The sequence below is a fragment of the Nicotiana sylvestris genome, chromosome 2, assembly GCF_000393655.2.
Source record: "Nicotiana sylvestris chromosome 2, ASM39365v2, whole genome shotgun sequence".
In the NCBI taxonomy this organism is placed as follows: Eukaryota; Viridiplantae; Streptophyta; class Magnoliopsida; order Solanales; family Solanaceae; genus Nicotiana; species Nicotiana sylvestris.
In genome coordinates this window covers 80394162-80401948 of record NC_091058.1, presented here as the reverse complement: position 1 = coordinate 80401948, position 7787 = coordinate 80394162, and positions in this window count along the sequence as shown.

The following is a 7787-nucleotide window of genomic DNA, read 5'->3' as shown; positions in this document are numbered from 1 at the left end:
TTCTTCTCCCACCTCTTTCAGTTTCGCCCTCGTTTCTACAATAATTCTATCGTTTTCTCTTTGTGTTTCCCGTTGGCATAAACACATATTATGAAGAAACTGCAGTTGTTCTCTGTAGCATTTCTGATAACATGGTTCATCAACCCATTCCTGAAAATCACAAATAGGTTCGCCGGAAACCTTGTATAACTGGTTCATACAACACCAGTAGCGGCGTCCAACTTCACCATCGTTCCAACAATTTTGCATCGAGCATTCTTTTCCACAGTTGCACTTTGGTGCACGAAAAGGTTGAGCCATTTGATGAAATATTTGCGTTTAGTAAAAAAAAAACCTTACTTTTAATGAAATATTTGCTTTTACTAATTTTTGAGCATACAAAATAACTATAATGATGCCGTTATTTATAGGCGAGACAAAATACATAAAACGTAGTATAGTACTACGTTTTATGGAGTTGTCTTGTCGTTCTGAAAAAGATGAAAACCATGTGAAAAAGCAGGTTTATCGCAGAAAAATTTAACACATAAAGCGTAGTATAGTACTACGTTTTATGGAGTTGTCTTGTCGTTCTGTAAAAATGAAAACCATGTGAAAAAAGCTGGTTTATTGCAGAAAAATTTAACCACATAAAGGGTAGTATAGTACTACGTTTTATGGAGTTGTCTTGTCGTTCTGCAAAAAGACGAAAACCATGTGAAAAAGCTGGTTTTACTTATCTTTTGTGCAGTGATGGTTTTAGTTCTATTGTTTGTTTTTCTGTGTACAGCTATCCTTTGTGCAGTGATGGTTTTAGTTCTAGTATAGTACTACGTTTTGCAATGTTTGTGTTTCTTGTGTACTGTGTAAGTAAAACTGCTGTTCAAATGCAATTAAAATATAAATGTTGTTAAACGATAATTGTTATCATTATATACATACTATTTACACAAACTAAAAACCTAAGTAAATCAGTGAATCCCGCAGCCTGTGTGCTTTAGTGCTGCTGCTGGCCTGAGTCGCATCCTCTGTCGCTCGGGTACACTATCTGGATCATCATCATCAAGCCGCATCTTTATGTGAGGATGTGCAGCTGCATCGACACCACAACTGGCAGGATCGGAAGAATAGGCCGTCGGGCCGTCAGCAACCTACAAAACAAGTACTAAACTTAGCATGTGACAAAGTATATTTGTATTGTACGTGTTAAGTCAAAAAATATTTTCCCACCGTGGTCTCGTCGGCCTCCTGAATATATGCATCAGTGGTGTCCTCATCAAAGCATGTAGTGGCCTCAAAGATGGGCTGGGACGATGCCTTCATAAGAAAGTTAAAAATTAATTAATGGCAGCTCATTAAGGAAAAAAAATTGAAATTTTAAAGTAATACAAACATACCTGCGCCTGTAATAGATCCGCATAAACCGCCGGAGATGAGGCATAACTCAACCTGCGCCCGCCATCCACGTCCTGGGTGGGCCGATCCTCAGCTGCGGTAGATGGGCATGCAAAGTACGGGTCTACATCCCCGTCAAATGTACCCGTGATCGACAATGCTCCTGACGGGGTGACCTGCGCTGCTGGCAGAGATAGCTGAAGGTTGTACGAAAGCATGCTGCTGGAAGGCTCATCTTGCCGAGGTATATAACCCGACTGATCATATCCAAGCGCCACAACTCCAAAGTCCTCATCATGTCCCTCAACAGGTGGGTCGACAGGTGCCTCAAAGGCCCCCTTGCTGGGGACCACCTCCTCGCCGTCCCCCGCGACCCCGTGAAGCACCCCTACCTCGTGGGGCACCCCTCCCTCGTGCCCTACCCCTGCCTCGTGGGACACCCCCACCCCGATGGTAGTCCTCTGGCGCCGCATACTGAGCCTCGTGGTCCAACCTCACGGCATCTCTCGCCTGAAACAGGGTCCAACGAGCCAACTGTGCCACCCGCCGGCCATAGTCAACGACTGCAGGGATGTCAGTATGCTGTTGCATCTCCTGTCCCAACTGGTAGAGGTGATGATGCCCAATAGCCTGTGAAATATTTAAAATATTAATTAAATAACGCAATATCACAATTATACGATATTAATAAGCCAAAAAACATACCAGTGCCTCGTGTCTCCCGGCGTATGGTCTGTAGCGCTCGCCAAGTACATGAATGGGGTTCCCGATAATCAGTCGGGTGTGACGGCGGTACCATGATGCATACATATGAATAGTGGCCTCCTGGGTAAATGTAGGTGCTGGCGGAATACGGTCAGCTCGGTGCTCCTCCCAAATAAGGACCTGCTGCTCTAGCCATCCCATATATATATCGTCCAGCCTGGCACGGTCATCCCGCTGATAGTGTATAGCCACCCATCCAGATCCCTCGGTATAGGCTGGGGACGGTGAAACTGGCGAAGCACATGCTCTGTGGCATGATACTCAACCATATCAAAGAAGATCATCGGAACGGAGGTGCTCCAAAGCATTCGATCGACTGAGCAATAAAAGGGCAGCTGAGCTACCAACTCGTCACTGTATGGCGTCCAGATGAACTGCCAAATAATAACATAAAAGTGAGTATGCACAACACAACTCAATTTAAACAAGTAAGTGTAGGTACATATCTACCTGTCCGTCCACCAGCATATCTAGCACATCCCTAATAAGGGGGAGATTATGATGAGCATCGGTCCCTCGGTAGTTCCTATGCCTGAGAATCCACCTAGAAGATATAGGGAGAAAAGGATAAGCCTCACCATGCACAAGTGCTGGTAGAGGTGGCTGCAACGGCATGATCCGCTGCCAGGCCCAAACCTAAGATAAAAGGTTGATGTAAAATTTATGAGTCATTTTGACCATATAGAATTCGGAGAAATGAACAGAGTATTCGAAAATGTTGTCACCTGTAGGAGGGGCAGAAAACCACATATGTCCACCGTTGGGCCCATGCTCGCCCGACACATGCTCATATACAGGTATGCGAGAACAGCAACACCCCAACTGTACTGGGGTAAACCATCCAACTCCTGAAGATGGTGGAGAAAGCGCATACTCACTTTACTCCCCGAAGTGTTCGGGAACAAGACACACCCGAAAAGCAGGAGCAGCGCCAACCGCGTGTACCTCTCAATATGGAGATCCTCCGTCTCGCCGGTAATGTCTGGGTGCAAAAATGCCATATGATCTCTAATGGCTGACAAAGCAACGCGACTGCCCCCAGCGTCACCCTGAGGTCTATAACCAGTAAAATGCATCATCATATCCAAAAATTGTGCACGCGTCATGGATCTAATGTACTGGGGCAGTGCTACGGCCCGTCCATCTACGCGCAGCCCGTACAAAACCTGAACATCCTCCAGCGTGATGGTGGCCTCTCCAGTGGGCAAGTGAAAAGTGTGCGTCTCCGGTCGCCACCGCTCTACCAAGGCCGTGATGAGAGACCAATCAAGCTACATCCGTCCAAGCTCAAAAATCGTATAGAAGCCCGTAGCCTGTAGGCGCGCGACTACGCGGGCATGGAAAGGATGCTCCCCGATGAACTCCCATAAATCGTCAGGTCTCCTAGGGCGGAGAGGCTGCATCGATAGCTGTCCCTCCCATACAAATGAGGACCTATGGTCGCCCTGCAACACTAGTAGCTGATCCTCGGCAGGTCCGGGATGCGCAGGCGGAGGAAAGTCCATGTCGTCTACTATAATTTAAACAAAATTAATTGTGTGTGTTAGCTTAATAAATTAAATAATTAATTATGTTTAAAATTGGACTGAATAATTATGTACGGGTTCCAGGCTCGATATTTGAGGCCCGGTAGCACCGAGTTATCCTTAATTATTATGCGTGTTAATTTCAACATTTTTAGAATTGTGTCTGTTAGCTTAATAAATTAAATAATTAATTATGTTTACAATTGGACTGAATAATTATGTATGGGTTCCAGGCTCATTTTTTGAGGCCCGGTAGCACCGAGTTATCCTTAATTATTATTCGTGTCAATTTTAATATTTTTACAATTGTGTGTGCTAGCTTAATAAATTAAATAATTAATTATGTTTACAATTGGACTGAATAATTATGTATAGGTTCCAGGCTCGATTTTTGAGGCTCGGTAGCACCGAGTTATCCTTAATTATTATGCGTGTTAATTTTAACATTTTTAGAATTATGTGTGCTAGCTTAATAAATTAAATAATTAATTATGTTTACAATTGGACTGAATAATTATGTATGGGTTCCAAACTCGATATTTGAGTTAATTTTACAACATATAGGAATTTGTTACTTTTGTAAGTTTATTGTTATAATTAAATAATTAATTTTGTAAAGTGTAATTGGATAGAGTTTGCAGTTACTGCATACTTAAACTACATAGACTCTACGCTAAAAGGTTCTATATTTTACAACACTAACAGGCTCTCTATATTTTACTACAGTAAAAGGCTCTATATTTTACTACGCTAAAAGGCTATTTATTTTACTACGCTAAAAGGTCACTATTACATATAAAAACAACTAACATAAAATACAAATATGAACAACAAACAAAATAAATAATATTAATTTTTTAACAATACAAATAATTTATCAAATTTTAACAATTTTTTGTACCAAAGCTAATAAATCAATCCGGGTATAAATAAGATACAAATTTAAACACAAACATAACACAAATTAACATGGAAACACATTAAACAATACAAATATGCATGTACTATACGAGTTTCGACATAAACAAAATTGAAATACCTCGATTTAAGTTTTTTAAATTTGATTGAAATCGAATTTTTGCACCCGAAAGAAGGAATTCAAAGCTTGTCTTGTATGTGGGACCAACACTCCTTGCTCTTTAGGTGACGGGTGGGGCCCAAATTTTTTTTTTTGAAGTTTGACGCGGGGGGGGGGGGGGGGGGACCAGCAGAATCGAAGGTTTTGAGGTCCTTCGGTTCAGTGGTCCAAGGAAGAAGAAGGGCTATATTTTATTGAAGCTGTTCGCAGTATTATACTGCGTTTTACTTAAAACGCAGTATAATACTGCGAACTGCTTCAATAAAATATAGCTGTGCCCAACATCTAGTAAAACGCAGTATAGTACTGCGATTTACAAATTTTTTTTTTAAAAAGTAAAACGCAGTACTATACTGCGAATTACTTTAACGACAAAATTTCCGTTAACGTAATTCTCAGTATAATACTGCATTTTACTCATTTATGTAATTTTTTTTAAAGTAGTACAAAAGTGTTTTTTGTCCAAAAAATGATTAAAAAAGTTTCGGACTCTCATTTACTATATTATTTCCTATAGTTATGTTTTTAGATTTTTAGAGTGTATTCGATGTATTTAGGCTACTATATTCATGAATACAATAGCATTTCTAGGTGTGAAACAGGGGATTATAACTAGACAGATTTTTGTATTCTATTGTATTCGACTGTATTCACGGCATGAAACAGGGGATTACAGGTAGACCGATATTGTATTCGACTGTATTCACGATATGTAATTGTAAATACAATAACTTAAATAGCACAAATCGTGGTCTATTCAGCTGATTTTAAACGGAAAGTGAATCAATTAATACAATAGACTCCTAATATAACTCAACTAACTCAATTACATCACCCATAATTTGTATTTGACGCGAAATATGCTGAATATTTTTTCCAGCCGATAAATACAACAAAAACACAGCAATTTGAATACATATATACATCTGAATACATAAATTATATTAATTAAAAGAATATATGAATACATTCATAAAATACAGCGAGATAGTGAATACAATGAGAATACAACGAGATACATTGAAATACAATGAAAAAAAAGACAATGTATACAATGAAATACAGCGAGATACATTGAAATACATTGAAATGTATTAACAGAATCTTCAAGAAAGCTTTCTGATTGCACAAGCTACCCAGATCGACTCTCTAATTTCGTTTTCTCCTCGGATTCTCATACAAACACAAGATAGAAGATACGATGGCAACGGCGATGGCAGAGGATATGAACTTCGAAGATGACCAGCTCCATGCTGTGTCCACTGATGATATTATTAGGGCTTCTCGCCTTCTCGACAATGAAATTCGAATTATTAGCGTACCTACGATCTGTCGGCGTTTATTTTCTGTTTGTTGAATGCTTTTGTTTTTTCGGTTTCGATTATTGGTGCTTTTCTTCAAGTTGTTCCTTTTTCAGATCTGAAGGTGATGGATTCACCATTTCTTTTTGCTGGTCGTGACAGAACCAGTTAAAAATGGAGGGGCTATGGTGGTTAGGTTGACAAGATGAAGGTAGAAGATGAGAGAGAGAAAGGGCGAATAGATATGGGGTAGGGGATACAAGAGATTTGAGGGAAACGAGAAATTTGAGGGGAAAGAGAAAAGTAATACATATGACTTAAGAGTAGAGTGACCATAAATAGATATTTGGCTATAAAAAATCAAAAGGTAGCTATGAAATATAATTTTTTAAAGAGTTAATACCCTAAAATCCCCCTAAACTATCATGTTTTTGTCAGTTTCCTACTTACTCTATTCGGTGTCACAAGAATCCCCCTGAACCATATCTCTTTAGTTATTAAAAGCCCCCTCGTTAATTTTGTGGCAAAATGTGTGAAATAGCTCGTCTAAAGGCGCGTGAAAGATCAAATTATCCATAAAAATGGGCCCACCTGGCGTACTTCTAACGGCTAATTAGTGTTAAGATATTCAATTTCTTTTTCCTTTCTATTTTCTTTTTATTCTATTTTTTCTTTATTTTTCACCCTCTTTTTTCATTTTTTTTTTATGTTTCTTCTTCCTTCTCCTTATGGTTCCATTTGAAACTTTTCTCTTCTCTTATTTCTTCTAAAATTACTTTTTTTCTTCATTTTTTCTTTATTTATTTCTCTATAACTTCTCTTTCTTGTCAAATTCTAGTTATTTTAAATCCCAAATCTCTGACTACACCAAAAATTACAGTGAAATCGAAGGTTAGTATAAAAAAAAAGGTTGAAGTGATGTTTAATGGTGAAAATCCCGATTGATATAAGGGTAACCATTGTTGGAGGAGATGGAAGAACAAATGATTTTACTCATTTTTTATTTTTGATTATTAGTTCAAATCATTAAGCAAAATAATAACTAAATTATGCTTAACTAAGTAGCCACGTGTTGTAAACTCAGAGTTTAAAGTTAATTAGGAGCATGCATCATACACAGCCGGAAAAAATCGACGAAGAGGTTTTTTAGTAATTAGGGAGATACAGTTCAAGAGGATTTTGGGGACACCTGATAATTTAAGTAGGAAACTGACAAAAATATGATAGTTTAAAGTGATTTTAGGGTATTAATTCTTTTTTAAAAGAGTATTTATTTAAAATAAATAAAGTATCAACCTTTGTTATAATGGGTAAAAATTCCTTATAAAAAAGGAAAACTAATAAAACGCGTGGGCCTAATGGAGAACTATACTGCAAAATGAACAACCTTCAAATTTCGAAAGACACATATATGTATGACAATAATAAAAGGATCTCAATGCTCTCTATGGATCCAGGTGGAACACGTTAGCTCGTGGGCTTGTGCGGTGCTCATAGAACTTGGCCAAACTATTTAACGATGCGTACAGTATGCTTACTTGTTCCCTTTTAAACCTTTGCTTCTTTTCTTCTCATTATTTGTTTAAATGAAATATTTTCTTCAATAAACGTTGCACTCAAACTTAATAGTTACTAATCACCTACCCTTATCTCCAGAGAATAAAAATGGATCAAATATATCTCTTACCTTGTGGACTTTTTCTAAAAACATTGTTAACAAAAATTGCATAACATATTTTCGAT